The following is a 20,605-nucleotide window of genomic DNA, read 5'->3' as shown; positions in this document are numbered from 1 at the left end:
TAATGCTAAAACAATTAACAAATTGTTCCACTCAAGTTGAACTTCATACATTGGTCAATGATTCTACAAAGCTAGTTATCAATACATGGGAAGAAACCAATATCACCCACTACATGGTATACCTTTAACTCTACTACTTGCATGTCCTTTAATATTTGGATATGTTGACACTCCAAATCTAATGTCAATGCTCCATATCTTTGCAGCACATATTATATCCTCATGGATTATATTTTTTGTAGAAATATGGATCTTTGGAAATGTTAAGCACCCAAGGTATGCATTATCAGACTCATGGTAAATATTTCAAGAACATTTTTCATAAAGATGGTTGCGTCAAGAAAAATGACCTTGTACAAATGTTCGATTGGTTTTATAGATACACCTTTGGTCACTTCATCACATTGGAAAATGTTAAGGCTACTGCATTGGCTAAATCTCTTAGGCAACAAATCCATGCATGTAATAAGAAAAAGTGACAAAAAACATTTGCAGTGAATACATATGTAACATGGCAAGTGATAAGGCAAAGGTAAGGGTCTAAATGAGCATGTATGTAAAACCATATGTGAATCCCTTTTAAACCCTAATATTAGGTTTCATATAAATAGTTCTCTTCTAATCCACCTCATGGCCCACACCAAGCAAACTACACGATGACATCCACTACCAAGACAAGGTCAAGGATAAGAGTTTACTTCTCTACCATGGCAAAGAAAAGAGATTCCATATTTCACTTGATGGGATGACTCCAATAACAACACAACCTTGTTATCTCCATGTTCTTTTCTCCCCTCCCTTCTCACATTCATCCAAAGGCTTGAAGATCGTCCCTCAATCAGCCTTGGAGAGTGAGCTCGTGAGCAAGATAAAGATATACACATAAAGATAGACTGATTGAAGAGTAGCGAGAGCTTGATATTCTAACACTCCCCCTCAAGCTCAAACCATCCGATAAACTCCAAGTAGCTGTATGAAATATATGAACTTTTCTTTACCAAGAGACTTGGTAAATATATCTACTACCTAGTCTTCGATCTTCACATGAATCAAGTCAATCTGCCCTCTAAGAAATGGTAGTGAACCTCAATATGTTTGGACCTAGCATGATAGATAGGATTGCTAGCCAACATAACATTGCTAAGGTTATCATAATGCAATCTCACTCTACTTTCGAGCTATATTTTCAAGTCTTTTAACAATTTCATCAACTAAATTGCTTCACAAGCCACTAAAGCAGCTCCTCTATACTTAACTTCTGTACTAGACAATGCAATAGTAGGCTATTTCTTACTCTGCCAACTAATCATACTGTTGCCCGATCCAAATGCATAACCACTGGTTGACCTCCTGTCATAGGCACAACCAGCCCAATCAACATCAGTAAACCCTGTCAAGTCAAGATATTTTCCATATGCATAAAACAACCCATAATCTGTAGTACCCTTTACATATCTCATGATCCTCTTGACTACATCTAAATATGGTTTGCCAAGCTTCTGCATGAGCTGACTAATTAGCCCCATTGCATAACATAAGTTAGGACGGGTAATAGTCAAGTATATCAAGGTGTCCACCATCTATCAATACATGGTCAGATTCTCTATGTCATTCCCAAATCAATATGCAGCTTGGCATTCTGATCAAGAGGTGTCTCCATAGGCTTGCATTTAGCCATACCATACTTTTGTAACATGTCATGAGCATACTGCTTCTGTAGAAGCCATATACCTTGAGGCATAGAGACTAGCTCTTCACCAAGTTCTTTGACTTTGAATTCAACCTGTAAACATGATTTAATTTCATCAATACCATTCTCCCATCATCATACAAAACAATCTTTTCATGACCATACACAAAACATTTCATCATTAATAATGAATGAGGATTTGGCATACCTTGTAAAATATCTGAAGTAGTAGCGATATCGTCATCATCTTCCGTAAAATCTGGCATTTCTTCATGGTCTTCATCTTCAATTGCTCCCAAGTAGTTGATATGAACAGTTGGCTTTTTGGATTGACAATTCACTACTAGATGTCCAGGTTGGTGGCACTAGTAGCAAACTATAGGCTTAGCTTTGGAAACATTATTGAATTATGGTTGGAAGTTTAGGTATGTTGGGATTTTTCTAGAAAGATAGGATTTAAATTTATGTTTGATGGTAAAGCAAGGGGTCGTGTCTGGGATTTATGGAAAGAAGAAGGAATAAATAAATTTTGATTGAATCTTGGAAAGTTAGAATTGAATTGCTTTGTACCGAAGTTACCATTAGTTGGAAATTGTTGCGGTCGCTTCTCTCCTCCACAAATTTTCTCTTTGGCATCATGGGCCAAAGAAATCTCATCCTCTAGAGTCGTTGGCTTGAACATGTTCACCTCCGCATAGAATTGACCAAGCAAACCAGACATATACTTGCACTTGTGGATCACCTCAAGTACATCTTCAAGCATTCAAAGTTACAATTAGGTGTTCCAGAAATACTCAGTGTATTGCAAAATAGGCTCACGATCTCTTTGTTGCAGAAGATTCCACTATTTGATTGCTTTTTCATGGAATTGAGGTGGAAGAAAATTCTGCAAAATTTTCTTTTGAAAATCTTCCCAAGTAGTAGGACAATCAATACTCTTGCGAAAAACTGCCCACCATAACGATGCTTGTCCACTAAATGGTTAGTGATACATTTGAGTTTGTCTTTTTTGGCATACTATTCTTCATGGAAATCATCATCAAACTGATTGATAAAAGCAAGAACAAATTTTTCATCACGTAGCCCATTAAAAGTATGGAATTTACAATTTCTTTTACTTATCTTGGCTTCTTTCCTGATAGATTGTACTTTGAGTGTTGTATCAATCGTACGTCATATAACATCTTTGGGTTGCGGTCCATCTTGATCGATAGTGGATCATTGAAGAGTAGCCAGTTGAGCTTGCAAAATTTGACGTGCTCTTCGTTCCTCTTAAAGTTGCATCATAATTAGGTTCAATTTTTTCTCCATCGTTGGTTTTGGCAAATCAGCTTAGGCCATAAAATCTTCCATAATTTGATCGGACATCTTGCAAAATCTCAAACGATCTCACACACTCGAAATCTTGTTAGCGGGATGAGCATAGCTCAAGTTTGGGTTTACAAGGTTTGCTTCTTCTTCTTTTTTTATATAGCTTTTTGCAATCTTTCTTCTTTGCGGATACAGAAATTGATTAAGTCCTTCCAATGAGTACTTCGTCCATGTAGACTGCATATAATTATCTACTTGCTGGAAATTGGCTTTGTCAGAGTGCATGTATGAATAGGGGCTTGCTGGAGTTGCAAAACAACCGGTTCAAGGTTGATTTTTAGAAGAACTCAATGTGAACCCCCGCTAAGAAGGAAATTTAAAGATTGAAATCTTTATGCTTTAGTAAGCTTTAAATCCTTAGGCTTTATAAAAAAAACTTAAGGAAATTTTTAAAATTATCCAGGAAAAGAGGACATCGACGGTGGATTCAGCGCCTATTAGTTCATACTGCCGCTAGGAACAATTGAATTTTGGGGCTTAGCTCTTTCTTAAGCTTCTATTAAGCTTAAAATCTAATGCTAATGAAGTTTTTCTTCTCTGTGTCTTAAGAAAAAAAACATATTGATACAAGAGCTTGGAAATTGGTCCTCCATCGATAGAGAGTGGCCCTTCACAATCCAACAACACAGCGGGGGGTTCTTCACTGCTAGGAACTGCACGCTGGTATTAACAGTTCCTTGCGAGACTGACTATATAACCATTATTTCTTGGAGCTTCACCTTCGTGCGAGATGGTAAGAAATTGGAAGCCCTTGATCTCAGCTTTGCTCTAATACCACTCACTAGTGTGCAAATCGGATGCTGGATGTGTACATAGCAAGTGCCGAAAGGTCCCAAAGAACAAAAGAACTCTTCTTAAGCTCAAAAAGCAAGAAGACACTACAACAAAAAGGGTTCATAGACGTGCTTGTAGACGCAATATTTGAATTGTGAAAAAAAATATCGAGCGCGTTTATTAACGCGTCTACAAAATCACGTCTAAAAGCGGGCTTATGATCAGAGTTACACGCACACTTAGACGCGCCTATAGACGCGCGTATAAACACGCTACGTAAATATATAATCATATTTATAAAAAAGTGGATATATTCATATTGTGTGTCTATATACGCGTGTATCTACGCGTCTAAAACCGTGTTTACTCTGAAAGTTTTTGACGAGAATAGATGCACATTTATCCTGCAATTTAGACGCGCTGATAGACGCGCAAAACAGAGGTATGAAAAAAAAACCAGAGAGCATGTGGCTTTGCAAGCCACATGCTCTCTGGTTTTTTTCCCCCCATCAACATCAAATTGTATGCTTAGGGAAAAAAAAGAAAGATTATTTCGAAGATTGGATACTAAAAACAAAACAATGTATGTAGCACACGAAATTTCACATATATAGATGAAACGTTTTTACATTATGAGTTCTAGTGCTTGTGATGTCATGGTCGCAAGCACTAGTTGAAAGTAATACATATCAAAAATGAAAATTACAAGCCAAGGGGAGGCATGCATGCATGGGGCTCCTCTATATCTCCTCAGAAGAGGCATCATCATCGCTACCACCACCACTGCCTGTGCCGCTGCTGTTGCCGCCACCGCTACTGCTAGTCCCCCCTTCGCTATCCTCAACTGCATCAGGGTTCGCCTACACAAAGGATTAAGGTATATAAATACCATTACAAACAATAAATTAGAGTTATCTATACTTTTCATATAAAAAATAAAACATACCTCTTCTGGAGGTGGAATCCTCATGGCGCGATTATATTGCTCCTCCGTGATGAGTCCCTCCTCGTAGAAATGCTGCCAAGTGGACGCCCGGTTATGACCTCGATGGTAGCCTACCTCTCTAGTGTTGAGATATCGAGCTCCACTCGTGATACGCCATGGTGACCGTTGTGTATTTATGTCACCGACTTGTCAGTTGCAGACGCGGTTGGTACACCGCCCATGAATAATAGCTACATGATAGCTATCCTTATCTACTCTAGTTCGTGGCTCAGTTAGTATGCCACCTTAGTTAGTTGAGTTTGGTTTGAGATCCATATATAGGGTTCTTCTATTTCTTTGTACTTGAGTTCTTTTGGCTTACACAACTAACAAGAGGAAAACTGTTTTCAGCCTCCACCCTTGTGTGTCTTCCCCCATTGTGCAAGCAAGAAAGCTACAAGTGAGACTCCTTCCTTCTCTCCCACAATCTTGACATGGTATCAGAGCCTTGTTCGTGGTAAGGAGCTCAAGAAAGCAAGCCAAGCTCGCGGTGTTCTGGTAAGAGGAGTAGTGTTGCTTTCATTTTCTGTTTTGGAAGCAGATCATCTGCAGGTAGCACAGCCGGAAAGTGCAGGAGTGCATTGTCTCAGGTTGAGACGCTCTTCGCGGTGAACCTTGTTTTTTTGATTTGAGGCCATTTCAGGGCCTATTTTGGAGGCGGAAGTTTTCTGCACGCACTCAGGAAAAGGCCCAGTTTTATGCTGTGCGACCACTGTTCTACAGGTCGGTGAAAAGTTACCACAGAAAATTGCATTGTATGCTTATGCACAGAGACATTGGGAGTTACAGAATCATCCCTGTTGCCTGTTGTTGCAAAATCTTCACTAGGAAGTGACTGTGTGGTCAAATACCACTTTCGCCAGTTTTGCAGATTTTCCCTTGTGAGGGTGAAGCTGTGGTTTTTGCAGTGACAGAATTTTTTGCAGTCTTCTATAATGGCATCTGATTCTCTTTCACAGATTGTCACTGAAAAGCTTGACAAGAACAACTTCCAAGCATGGAAGTTTAGAATGACGAATTTCCTTATGGGAAAAGGATATTGGGAATTTGTTGCAGGAAATGAAGAAGAACCAGTTCTTCCTGATGTTCCCAATCAACAGCAAATTTAGGCATTTAAAGCATGGCATGAGAGAGCCAGGAAAGTTATGTATTGGCTCTCTATCAGCATTTCAGACTCTATGATTGTGCATATTCAGGATGGAAGTACGCCAAAGGAGGCATGGGATACTTTGTCAAAAATGTATAGCACAAATACGCAAGCCAGGAAAATGCAGCTCAAGCAAGAGTTGCACAATGTGCAAAGAGAAAATATGAACATCAACGACTACCACATGAAGGTGAAGAAGATTGTAGATGCACTTGCTTCCATTGGGTCACTAGTGGAAGATGATGATTTAGTTTCTGTGACCTTGAATGGGCTAGGAAAGGATTATGCACAGTTTCGGACATCCATTTCAGTTCGTGAAAGATTTCCTGGTTTTGAGGAGTTGATTGCTCTTCTAATTTTTGAGGAACAGAGAAATGGTGGTGCATCTTCTTCAGGAGGAACTTCAAAAGAAGCTGTCTTCTACTCAAATGCTGGAAGAGGTAGAGGCAGAGGTAGAGGAGGCCGATTTGGAGGCCGTGGTAGAAATCAGAATATGCAGCAAACTCAAGAAAACCAGTCCTATGGAGGAGGACGTGGTAACTCTAGAGGCAGGGGGAGTCAAAGAGGTCGTGGTGGATGGCAAAGAGGCCAAAATGCAAACAGTAATGTTGAATGCTACTACTGTGGTAAAATGGGTCATATGGCTAAAGACTGCTATAAAAAGCAGAATGACATTATGAATGGAAAACTCCAACAAGGGAATTATGCATCTTCTAGTAGACAGGGTGATGGCAGAAATGAGCACTTGTTTATGGTGCAGCACATGAACAATTCTGTGACAAGTGCAGAAGAAAGCAATGATGTATGGTATGTTGACTCAGGTGCATCAAACCACATGACAGGTCATGCAGAATGGATGGAGGATGCAAGAAAAACGGAAAAACCAGGATTTGTGGAGATTGGTGATGATACTGCACATCCTATTGTGCAGATTGGAAAAATTCCTTTGTCTATGTAGGATGGGAAAAAGAAATACCTCTCCGATGTATTTCATGTTCCGAATATCACCAAGAATTTGGTTTCTGTTGGTCAAATGGTTGAGCAAGGCTTGCAGGTCAGATTTAATCCTCATGGATGCTTTGTTGAGGATATGAAAAATAAAGGTCGCTTGATAGCAAAAGGAAAGAAGAAGGGCAGAATGTTTACATTGGATGCAGACATGTCTGAATTGAGTGCAGCAATGTTTGCACATGGGACCGGTGTAGTTGCAGATATTGATATCTGGCATAAACGCATTGGTCATGTTAATGTAATAGGAAAATGAGAGAGAGAGAGAGGGAGGGAGAAGAAAGGAGAGAAGGAGAGAAAGAGAGCCAAAGGAAATGAGAGAGGAAGAGAAGAGAGAAAAAAAGAGAGAATGAGAGGAGAGAGAAAAAGAGATAAGATGTTAAACATAATAGGCAAATAGAGCAAGAGAGGGTATGGCCCCTGCACGACATCCACATCTATGCACCACATCAACCGCGACTGGCCCCTGTAGCATGAGGCCTCCTCTGTGCCCTACTGCAAAACACAAACCAGATTGCCATCAAGACGATTGTTGCATGCACACAATCGATTCCTTGCGGAAGTACTTTCATGAGTGGTTTCAAGTTATATCTAGCAAAACAAGATCCTTACAAAGGTCAATCCAAATCGAAGGTTCTTCCTCAAGGCCTTTCAATTGAGTCTCTCATCGTCGACTAGCTCAAGAAAGTATCACAATTTATCTTGCATTACCTGAGGGACAGGTATGGTGGGCAATTGATGATGAAGGATATTCAATGGTGTCTCTCCGCGCCAGCAATATGGGTAGAAGCTGCCAAGCAAAAGATGAGGAAATGTGTTCAGGAAGCTGTTATGGTCAAGGGAGTGTCAAGTAGAACATGCTTAGAGGATGCTAGCCCTCATCTATTAAGAGTAGTTCTAGAGCCAGAGGCTGCATCTTTGCATTGTCTCCAAAATGCTAGATTCCTATCCATCAGAGAAGGAGAAAAGTTTGTTGTGGTTGATGTGGACGGAGCCACTATTGATTTGCTGGTGGGTGAGGATTTGCAAAAATCTGAGGCTGATGCTGCAACGTTAGATTCGACCTTATTGTGGCTTCAAAACTAATGAATGATCTACATTTTAATAATTATCCTTGGACCTAATGCCAGCCCGGTTGTCCAAATTTCTTTAGTATATTTAGGGTAAAGGAGCCAATAAAGTGATACTTAACATTAATAAGGCAATAGCTCACTTGTGAAATGGTCTTGGTCCAAGTTGCTTATATTGTTAGGCCATGCCAGTACCCAAAAAGTGTCACCTGATTGATAGCTGTCTTTTTACAGACTCCTCTACCCTATAGTGTTCTGACTTTTCATTGTAAGCCTTGTGTATTCCAATCTCCCTCCTTGTGTATTCCAACCTCCCGTGCCAGTGAGAGAGGGAGAGGAGAGAGAAAAAGGAATGAGAGAGGGCAAGGAAGGGAGAGGAATGAGAGAGAGAGGAGAGAGAAAAAAGAGAGAGGGAAGGAGAGAAATGAGAGGGAGAGGAGAGAGAAAAGGAAATGAGAGAGGGAGAGGAGAGAGAAAAAGGAATGAGAGAGGGCAAGGGAGGGAGAGGAATGAGAGAGAGAGGAGAGAGAAAAAGAGAGAGGGAGGGAGAGGAATGAGAGGGAGAGGAGAGAGAAAAAGAAATGAGAGAGAGAGAGAGGAGAGAGAAAAAGAGAGAGCGATGAGATAATTTGCTTATTGATTCAATGTGTATTCCTAATTCTATGGTTTTTATCATGCGCACACGTGCGTACTCAAGAATCAATAGTCAAATTTAAAGCTAAATTGAATTTTCCATAATAAAAAGGAAGTATCTTTTATCATCTTCAAGTACGTAGAGAAATTACGAGATACATATTGCAATGCTTGCTACTAATTGTAAGGTTTCTGTCGCTTGCCGCTAATTACTTATATCAGGCTTGTCAATTGGAGGAACTGCCATTCATTAGAGAGCAATGAAAAAGTAATTATTAACTCTATTTTTGTTATTCAATGATTCAATGTGTATTCTTAATTCTATGGTTTTTATCATGCGCACATGTGCATGCTCAAGAATCAATTTCAGGTGGTTAAATAATTATTAACTTTAGTTTTTTAATTATGTGAATTGCTAATTTTAGGTGGTTAAATAATTGTGCGTCTACTGGCGCGTCTATATTAGCGTCTATTTGTGCCGATATATAGATGCAAAATTCGTGTCTATTTACATGCACTTATAGACGCTGTGATAGACGCACCCGACTTTGCGCGTCTAATATGCGTGTCTATGCCTCGTTTCTATTATAGTGAGATAGATTTGCATGACATGAAGAAAAGAGACAAATTGGGTACAATCTCTCCCCATGCCTTGTGTGAGCACTTCACAAGGCATGTACTTAAAAATTTATTCATCTCAAAGCTCAAAAATAGCCCAATTTTACAATTAGCATGCTTTGGCTTTTGTGTTTTCTTTTATCCAAATAAATAATAAAGCGGTTGGACGACTTAAAGGTCAGACTGTGCCCAAATACAATGTCCAATAATGAAATATTTAAATCGAGCACCCATGCGCATACAAAATAATAAATATTTATCAAGTGCTTCAATAAATAAGTGTGCCTAAATAAATATTAGCGTCGCGCCTTTAATGATAAGACATGCACCCATCAAAAATGATAATTTCTTCTAGGTAATTTGAATACACGTTATCGTCCAGTTCTTCCCAATGCCACCACTGCCTGCTCTACACATCAACTGAAGTATTTACAATTGTTAAAAAATAATAAAATTAAACCTAAAAAAGTAAAAACCTAGTAGTTTTCAGCTACAAAATAAATAAATAGGTTGAAACTCTGTCCTAGTCTTAATTTAATACGAGTGCACTCTAAACTCATAAATGTCTATTAATTTAAATATGTATTTTGTAAAATCACTCACCATGGAATCACCCACGTGCATATTAAATTAACATGACACCTAAAAAGGATAGGCATCCTCGTCAACTTCTCGCACAAGGAATCCACCTTCTGTACAAGCCTCGACAAGTAAATATAGTTTTACGAAATCCACCACAAAACCTCACGGAATCCACAGTGGAATTAAAAGAGCTCATGGAATTCACTGTGGTGTCACGGAATCCACCATGGAATATGCCTCCTGGCATCACTACTGGAGATACAACAAAGGGATACTCAACAATCAGTAAGGATCCCAAAGGATGGCCCAAGCTAAAACCAAAGCGAGCCAGAAAACTTCCTCCTCCTCCTTTAATACCCCTCCTCCCTGCTCTAGAACTACCACTATTAAGCAATCTGCACTCATGTCCCAACTGCAAGCCTAACAAGCATAGAAACACCAATCATGACAAGGTCCAACTAGAGGAATCTTAGGGCAAAGGCTAAAGTAGAGAAATAACTATCACTTAGTAGCTCTTAGGGAGATCTACAAATACTAGAAGAGTAAAAACATGTTGATAAGGAAACTGCCTTGTGTATGCTTAGTGAAGGAAGTCCTTCTCTCTTACGAATATCAATTTCACATATAAGAGATTGTCATGGTGGAGGCTATCCACCATGAAGCTGTAGAAGCATACCTCGTTGCCCTTTTTGAGGACACATATCTATGTGCTATTCATGTCAAGTAGGTAACCATCATGCAGAGAGATATATAATTAGCTAGACTAATAAAAGGAATGAGAGATTAGAGCTCCCAAGGGCCTAGCGTTTTTATAACACACTGCAATGCAATGTACTTTGTGAACTTTGATATGTAATGAGAAACCTTTACTTTTCATTGTGTCTTGAATGTCTCATATTCTATTTGTGCATGATGGTGTAATGATTAAACTTGCAATGTCACTTGAAAACTCGATGATTACATAGAACGAGCAATCGATTATCGAGCTAATAGTCTAGTTAGCCTTTTTTCTTTATCAAATGACAAGTTAACATGTGTCATACAATCGAAAAAGTACAATGTGATTTTTAAAAATTAATCAATCAACAATTTGTGGTTTGATAAGCCATAGTGCTTAGTTTTGGCTCAGAAAGCCCAAAAATGCCATTAAAAAAGTGATCTACGGAGTGTAAGAAGCCTTAGATGGTACAATGTGTGAATGGGCAAGACAATGCTTTTTGCACTCTCTAGATCTAGGGAGTGTAAGAAACCTTGGACAGTACAGTGTGTGAATGGGCAAGACAATGCTTTTTGCACTATCAAGATCACCTTTCTGATAGCATTTTTAAACTTTTCGAGCCAAAACTAAACACTTTGACCTATTAAATCACAATTTTTTTAGCAACAAAAGTTTAATTATATTTTTTTAACCTATTGTACTTTGAAAATATTCACAACAGTATCACGTAACATCGATTGGTAAAAATCTTTCAATCTTATCACTAATTGAACACTAAAAAATAGACAATATGCTTGAGAGATAGATTGCAAGAAAAATATATTTGTATTATAGTGCAAAGTATTTTGGTCTTTTCCTTTATAGGACTATATTTAAAACCTTAAAGCTCAATACAAGTTTGAAGCTACCTCCAAGTGCATGATTTTCTCATAGGCCAAATGCTCCTTGGCCCTTCTAGCAACTTGAAAAATCATCAATGTTGAGCATGACCTACATTAACATGAAGCTAGTTCAAACTACTATACATAGCAAAATAAAGTGTCTAGATTGACTATTGATATACTTACTTCCTGCTCGGCATCCGCAACAACCTTTGAGGGTTTGGTCAAGTCCAAACTTGACTTGGACTCATCGATGGGGGGGGATTGCTACTCTTCCAAGAATACTTGTCTTGCCATCAAGCTAGCCTACAACACTACCTCAAACTCCTAGGTGCCAATTGTAGTATGCTCTGCCAAGTCCGCACCATCTCCAAGAGCTATGAGTGAGCAATTGATGTCTTCCAGTGTTAGAATGTTGTACTCTATAGACATATCATCAGATGAGAGGGGGAAGTCATTAGTGATTGCCAACATCAGAAATGCCTCATCCTCCCTCACTCCAAAAATATTCTCCACATCATGAAAAACCATGAATTCTTTGTTGTCAATAAAGAATTCACTCATGTTATCTATGTGACAGTCTGATCGACGATAGAGGGTGTAGCCTTGTGCTCATCTGTTGAGCCAGCTCCTAAAGTGCTATCTACAGCAATTATAGCTCTATCAACCATAAATTCTAGAGCTTTTCTCACTTTTGAAACCTCTACTTCCTCTCTAGTATTGTGAAGGCTTTAGATTAGGGACATCCTTCATCCATTATGACTATAAGTAGGTCCTCACCTTCATCGAGTAACAAAAAAAAGTGATTCCATGAAAGGAACCCCATTTTTCCGTGGATATACTTGCAACAAGTAAATTGCCGCTTTATCCCATGAGACCTCAAGAAGCCATTGAACTCATTAGAGAGGTACTCTCTCCCTCCATCTAATCTCAAGCTCTTAAGTTTCAAAACTATTTTTGTTTCAATAGCTGCCTTGAAAGATTTGAAGTGCTCAAATACAAGACTCTTTTCCTTTACAAAATATACCCATAAACTCCATATTCGGGATTTCAGGAATTTTCCATCAATATTGGAATTCCAAATCAAAATGGATCTCGTGAAAAATGAAAATTTCATTAATTTGAAACTTGGTGCAATGGAATATATTACTACTTATGGTTGTTTCCAAGAGATTGAAAAAAACTCAAAAAGGTGGTGTTAATAAACACCTTAGTTTTAATATCCTTGAAAATATTCAAGGAAAATCTTCAATCGATGGATTCTTGTAGACTTTCCTTAGCCTTCAATAAAACCTTTGGGGTAATTTTAAATTTTTTGGGAGATTTTGTACCTTTCTTCATCCAAGAGAAGACAATGCTATCTATTGTCTCCCATCGTTCATGATCTTTTTTGTTGCACATCCAATATTTATCCCAACAATTAAAATACACATTTGCATCTCTAGCATTTTGACAACTACAAACTGGTGCCCAATATTGTATACGTATCTTGTTGAAGTTTTTGAAATTTCTATTTGTATATCGACCTCCCTTCGTGCAACACCAAGCCATATTGGATATACTAGATCGGAAAGTCTAACGAGCACAAAGTCATCCCTCTTAACATCAAGCATTGGTTCAAATGCATGTTTGGGCCATTTGCTGAGAGGACCACAATAGTGATCATTCAACTCTTCCAATCCAATAAAGTCATCTTCATTATCTACATCTATATGTGTTACATCACTTTGTGTTGGCCAAAAATCTATGAAAAATAAATCTTCTTGGATATTTGGAGTTTGAAGAGCATAGATCATATGCTACCAATAATCAATCATTGGTGTTATAAACTTTGTGAACTCTGCTTCAGGTCCTTGTACATTTGACCATCTTTTCCAATACTTCAAATAATCTTTAACTCCACTTGCTACTTCTTGATGATCCTTAACGTACTCAAACATGGGCAGCAACATTGGAATACCCTTTGGAAGAGTAGGCTTTCCTACAAGGTCTCTCTTCCATAATTCAATGCCACTTTCTCTTAGCAACCAGTTTGGGGACTTTGGATGCATCTTGTATTGCATGACAGGTGTATCTCCTTGCATATAAAACCAAAATTGAAGAGGTTTTGAGTGACCAACAAGTATATCTTTGGAATCACACAAGTATCCCTCAGATGTATCTCTTAAAGTCAGGCACATGTGTCAATAAGAAAGGTGTAGGACTTGTCATCTAGCATGATTGAAAATGTCGCATAAGATGAGGAAAAGTGAAGGTGATGCTCATCCTTAGCTTCTCTGAAATTTTTTTGAACATTGCATCAATGTCTTCATGTGTATGACCCACCATAAGAAACCCAAGCTGGATTATCTTGAATGTTCCTTGTGCAACAAGCAATGATAGATATGCAAATAGATAGCGATGCTTATTTTCTGATCCACAAATATCAAGTTGAAGTAGTAAGTTCTCTAGCAATCCTTTGAAATGATGATGGCCATCCTGTGGTGTATTATCTTCCATGCATGATTTATATTGTGCAACACCTTGATGGTAGTCTAGTGCTTTTTTCGAGTTGAGGGCATTTAGTAGCATAGAGGTTGATCTTGGCATTCCATCTACTTATAGATCACCATTTGCATGCATGTATAGTCGCTCCAAGTTCCTAAAGCACAATGAAAATGAGACAATTGTGAAGTTAGGATCGTGAGGCCATAGATCGAGTGAGAAATGTCCATATCTACCTTCTCCATGTCCATTGTAATCATGCATGTTAAAGAAACTAGTAGTTGAGTAGATATATTAGTCTCTTTTGATCGAATCCTTAACCTAGGGATAGTTGTCTTTTGCTGGTCCATTTTATCATGTATGACGCACAAGTTTTTTATGGAACCTAAAATGGGCCAACACTGGCTATGGCACTAGCCAAACCTCATGCCACCACACAGTCTCGCGAGCTAGGAGCATCTAAGCCTCACTTTACACTAGTTAATTATGTATTTGTATTGAGTCATAATCCAATGTTCACCATCTCTTCTCCTCATAGGGAGACCCCATAAGATATAGGCATAGTGCCCATAACACAAACATAGGGAAGCTCCTCTCGGTTGATTGCCACGGCTCCACTACAACTCTCCTACACCACGGGGATTGGCCCCTTGATGCATTGCTTCAATATAAAGTACATACGATACAAGCTCCACTCTTTCATTTTTAATGCATTCCAAGAAATACCATGGTTCCTTACCAAATACTTTCCCAAGAAACCCGATCGACTAGCTTATGGATTAGGTTGTCCCTCACACTCTTAAGTGTAGGTCATCATAACGAAAAACAGGTGTTATGCATCGAGTTCTTCATATCTCGATACCATGGTTGATATGCACGTGCAAAAGTGGATAATCCTAATGTGCTCAAACATAATTTGCAATCAGAAACGTGTCATGCAAAACTAACCTTTCCAATGCTCATTCACTAACTCGTTGCGGCGATGTAAGGATAGCACCGAGACAACACTCATACTACTGTTCTCTTAATTAAAATACAACGAACCTTATATCATAATATGCATCAACAAAATTAGTAATAAATAGTGCTTAAATCGCATCATTCAAACACCCCACCCCCTACTTTTAGGTACTGCTTCCTTTGTATAAGTGTAGGGGTTCATTTTGTCATGTTTTGATATAGAAAAAGTGATAAATCACGAACTTTGACAAAGAGATAGGTAAAACTGAGACTAAACCTCATGCTCCTCCACTACCATACATTCACAAACACTCATTATATTTTTCTTTATTTTTATGAAGTGTATTTCTATTTTTTTTTATTTTTTCTTATTTTTATACATTTATTTGACAATAATCACTATTATTTTCTAATTTTTTAATACCAATCATTTTAGCATACTAAAATTCAATTTTATTTTTCATTTTCATTCATAGGAACACATTTCACCCACCCAAAATGATAAAACCATCATTCTACTCTTTAAAACCACATTTCGGGTTTGTGGGATTTAAATAGCACATGTAAATTATTATGGAATCAAAATTTTCTGATGTACAACAATTAAACCTAATGCAGACATCACTCAAATAAATTTTCATCGCATAAGAACATCATTTCCATCATAAAATGTAAAAAAAGCTCCATTTCCTTCATAAAAAACGATCATATCGTGTTTTTATGAAACTCGAGATGCATTAAATGACTACGTGACTAGCGGACAGAGCCTCCATTCCTCTCAATTCCATACTACACATCAAGCTTCAGCATTTCCATTAATCTCCATTATCATTTGCTTCAATCTCCTTCCCGATTCCTCCTTCAAGATGATGCGCATGAACAGCCCATACAGGGGAGAGAGAGGGAGGAGAGAGAAAAACTAGATTTGGTTCTTCTCACCTAGGCAACCATTGCTTACGAAAGAGATAGTGATAGAGAGTGAAGAAATAGAACATCACGCTGCTCTAATCAGATCATATGGTTGTTTTTAGGTGGGAGATGTCCCTCTCTCCCCCATTCTTCATCACGTCATCTGTTCATGGCGCCTTCAAATTTTTCGTTTTTATTTTTCAAAAAATAGTCCCCCCCCGCCCCCTTTATAGAAAAATTTGGTGGTGTGGGAGACCCCAACACCCCCTTTCCCACCAAGTCTTTTTACACTTGGCCTTCTTTGGTCTTTGGACCCCGGGCACTCCCATTCTCGCGTCCGGTCTTCGATTCGACTTCCGAAAATTATTGCATGTCCGTCTCGAAGTCCCCCACTATTAGGCATCTCTTGAAGTCTCATCTGATATGCCAAGAGATTATGAAAATTTTCCAATCATCGTCCGCTGGGTCTTTAAAGACTTTTGGAGCCTGTCGGCTGCTTCCCGCTTAAAATCGTACTAACTCTAGCTGCCGCCTTCAAAGAAGTCTATTTTTCCCTTGAAATGTGAAAATTTTGACTATTTTTAAGCACTTGAAAGAGTCAAAAATCACCGCTCATTGGTGACCACACGGGATAGGGCGTCTCATCTCCTCGAATCCCATGAACTAATCTGCACATGAACACAACCACAAAGAGCATCAAGCTGATACAAAAGAGATGCAAAACAAAACACGTCATAGCTCTTACCCTATCCCCTGACAAAACCAAGGTAGAAAATCCACGAAGAGTAGGTCTAGCATAATCTGATAGAAAGCCCAAAGCTAGTTACTAACCTGTTGCTCCAACACAACTAAGCCAAAAAGAACTATCAGAGAGGTCATCCTAAGTGGTGGTCTGAACTACCTACCTAACTAAGGACATCTCAACTAGGAGCTCTTACAAGGTGAGGACTCCTATAGCCTGAGCAAAAAGTATTAGCATTTTTTGGCACATCTTTCTTTACATTTCCATACTTGGGCGTGTAAAAGCGAGGGAGCTGAGCATAGTGACCCAAGGAGAACAAGGCGTCCACCTTAGGTCTTGTCTCGATACCCAAGAACCTACCAAGCCCTTGCAAGGTGACACATAATCCTTTTTTATGCTCAGTTTTATTTTTGTTCCAGCCTTATCTTATTCTTATTTTTGCAGCTAGATGCTACCCCTAGGAAGATAAGGCATTGGCCCCGAGTGTTGTTTCACCCCCAGGAACCTACCAAGCCCTCGCAAGGCGATGAACAACTGATCAAGGATTTTTTCTTTCTTTCCTTTTCTATATTTTTTAGAGGGGTTAGAACCCCTTTTTACACACCTTTGTATATTCATATATTTTCTTTCAAATATTTAGGTTTTTTCCTTTGTATCATCATTTTGTCTGGTAGGCTTTTCTAACTACATCACACTAATAGGAACTCCTAGAATGACAACCGAGTGTGCTAGCAGGACAAGGTCACTAGGATTGCCTTCTAAAATGGGTCTTTTAGTGTCTGACAATGCCTTTGCAGGAGGCAATGACTACTCAGACCTTCCTAGACATACAAAACCTAAACCTGGGACTTTATGCCTTGATTGCCCATCCCCAACAACAAAAAAGAAAGCACCCTTTCATACACATATATCATTAATTCTTTAAGGGAAAAGGAAAAAGGCCCGGCAAGGGGATGAAACCACCTGGAATGGCCACAAGAAGCTTCTCCGCAGCAAAGGCTCCCTTCAGTGATTTCGTCAACCTGTAAGATGCAATCACTAAAACACAAAACCATTAAACATACCTTCACCAAATAGACATAGGGCCCTCTTGGCCTAAAGAAATAGCACATTTTACTTCAAGCTAACTGGCCCTCTTGGCCTAAGGAAATCAAACATTAAAACCTTAAAGCAACTAGATCTCTTAACCTAAAGAAATCAATCAAAACCAGCTCATAAATATCCCTCCTTGGAAGAAGGAAGATATACGAAAATATGCTCCATTCCAAGGGGAAAAATAGGACTCCTACCCTTAACTAAATGCATCAAGTTGTGACCCATCCCTTTGACATATATAACAAGAGGCATACGCATAACATGTCTGATCAACCGATGGGTCCAAGATAATAGTGGTAGAAGGGTCTCAGCTACTCTTTGCATTACCCATATAAACCATCTCATGCCATAGAATGCGTGGTCTAATAGAATTCCCCACAAGCGACCAGGTCCTGTCTCATTATCAATAGCAACATCTGGACTAGGACCACAATTAAAGAAGATGTCATGTTCATAAGCAAAATTTGCTAAGAAATCTGCAAACTAATTCCAAGATTATGGAATTAGCTGACGAGATACTCTCTCAAACTCATCAAGTAGGGTCATAGCAATTTGATGATACATGCAAAGGATGGAATTCCGGACTGGGTATGTCCCATTTAGTTGATTTAAGATCATCTGGGAATGCCCTTTTACTAACAACCCCCGAAGACCACCTTTCTTGGCAATATTCAGTCCCATAATTAAGGATTTATACTCCACCATGTTGTTAGTGAATCCTACCCCGAGATAAACATCTACTTTCATTATAACTCTACATCAGGGATCTCGAATAACTACTCCAACACTCTCTTTTTTATTAGGGCCCTTGGATGCTCCATCAAAATATATTGTATACGTCCATAAATATGGGTTTACATAGCCACCCATCAAGAACTCCCCTATTCATAATTATGATCATCAAAATTCAACATATTTAGAGAATGAACTGATGGCTCCATCCCACCTTCTTCATTAAACTCAATAGGGATACTTGTCAAAATTTATAAACAATAATGGCAGAAAACTTTGATTTTCCACACAAAGGTACCGTCTTCTTGCTCAATCACTTTGTATCCTTTGCTCCACCAAATAAGCTTCCCTTGATGATATCTTTGCTCTAGATATGGGTGCTCCAAATAAGGGATGAACTGTTCCATCAACCAAATTAAGCTCTCCTGCAAGTCTCGGATCAACCGAGCATGGACCTACAATGCATTTATCATGTTAGCATATTTAGAAATAATAACACTTAATCTTATTAAGATTAACCTTATTTTTAAATTCCACTCCCTGTAGATTAGCTAGTAAAGTTATGGACTTTTTTTTTCCTAGCAAAACTACCTTGTAAGGACCATCCCATCTAGGTTCCAACTTCCCTGGAAATAGCTCCCTACGCACATAGTAATACAAAACTAACTGCCCTTTTTTGAAGGTATACTTCTTTCCTTTTAGATCATGCAACTGCTTCATTCGATGCTTAGCTACCTCTTGGTGCAACAAACTTTGCAATTTAAGCTCATCCAAGTGGGCTATAGTTGTAAACCGCTTGAATAGGGCATCTTCATCATGATTGATTGCGAATTGTATGGTTGGAAACTCAATTTCTAAAGGAAAGACATACTCCTCCCCATAAACTAATTTAAATGGGGTATGGCTAGTAGCTCATTTAAACGTTGTGTTATACACCCACATCGCCACATACAATTTTGTATCCTAGTCCCGTTTCTTTTCGGAGACTATCTTGGATAAGATACCCACAAGCTGCTTATTGGTACTTTCAACTTGTCCATTTGCTTGCAGATTATAGGGAGTCGTCTTGTTATGCTTAATTTTCCAAGTTTCAATCAGACTTTTAATCACCTTATTCAAAAAGTGAGTTCCACGGTCGGATACTATTTCCTTTGGCAGACCGAAATGGCAAAAGATCTGCTCAAGTAGGAAGCTGACAGTCTCCTTTGCATTGTCCTTCCTTGTCACACGTGCTTCTGAACACTGTGTAAAGTAATCTGTGGCTACTATAATGTATCTCTTTTGAGTGGTAGACGACGGGGTAATAGGACCCACAAAGTCGATGCTCCACTTCTCAAATGGAAGGATAGCCATAATAAGTGTAAGTTGGACGCTTCATATTCTCTCTACTGTCATGTCTTTGACATGTATCGAATCTCTTAACATACTCAAATGAATCCTAGAAAATGGATGGCCACCAATGTCCAGCTCTTAAAGCCTTTTGTGCTGCCAACCGCCTAACAAAGTTCCCTCGACAAGCGGAGTCATGGCACCTCAGGTAAGTTACTCATGAATATATGTGTGCATCACGCAGGTTCAAAATAAGGTATTTTAAAAACACCATTTATATATATATATTTAGATACAAAAGGGTGCAATATAAAGGGGTTATTTAGAGATTGAATAGACAAGGGTTATGTTTTATTCAAGAAAAATTCACAGATAAGGATATTTATAAATAGGCCTTGAATGCATGTGATGTAGAGGATATACATATAGTAACTTCCCCACGCATAGCACTCCTCCAAGATAAATGGAACCTTGTCAAGCATCACACATCAGCGATTGATATCATCAACACTCTGCTGGTGTAGTGTTCTTGCGATCAAGGAAAGTTTCAATGTTTGCTGTTTAATTTTCCTCTTCTCAGATTTGGATAGAGTAGCTCTAGTCTCTCTTGTAGATAAAGACTGCGTTATAGCAACATACTAGGAGGGAATAGACACCATATCAATCTCAAACAATGTTTCCATGTCACTTCCTTCAACAAAGACCTCTTTTGGCTCTTTGAAATCCACAAGACATTCGACAATGACATGTAGCTTTGGTGGCTTGCTCTTGATCTTGTAATCAAACTCTTGCAAAGTGATTAACCACTTTGCTAAACGATTCGACAACTATAACTTGTGTAGCAACAATCGAATCCCTTTGGCCTTCGTATAAAAAA

The sequence above is a fragment of the Lygodium microphyllum genome, chromosome 13 (assembly GCF_053477565.2).
Source record: "Lygodium microphyllum isolate KBCC chromosome 13, Lygodium_microphyllum_v1.1.10, whole genome shotgun sequence".
NCBI lineage: Eukaryota > Viridiplantae > Streptophyta > Polypodiopsida > Schizaeales > Lygodiaceae > Lygodium > Lygodium microphyllum.
This window is presented reverse-complemented; position numbering follows the sequence as displayed.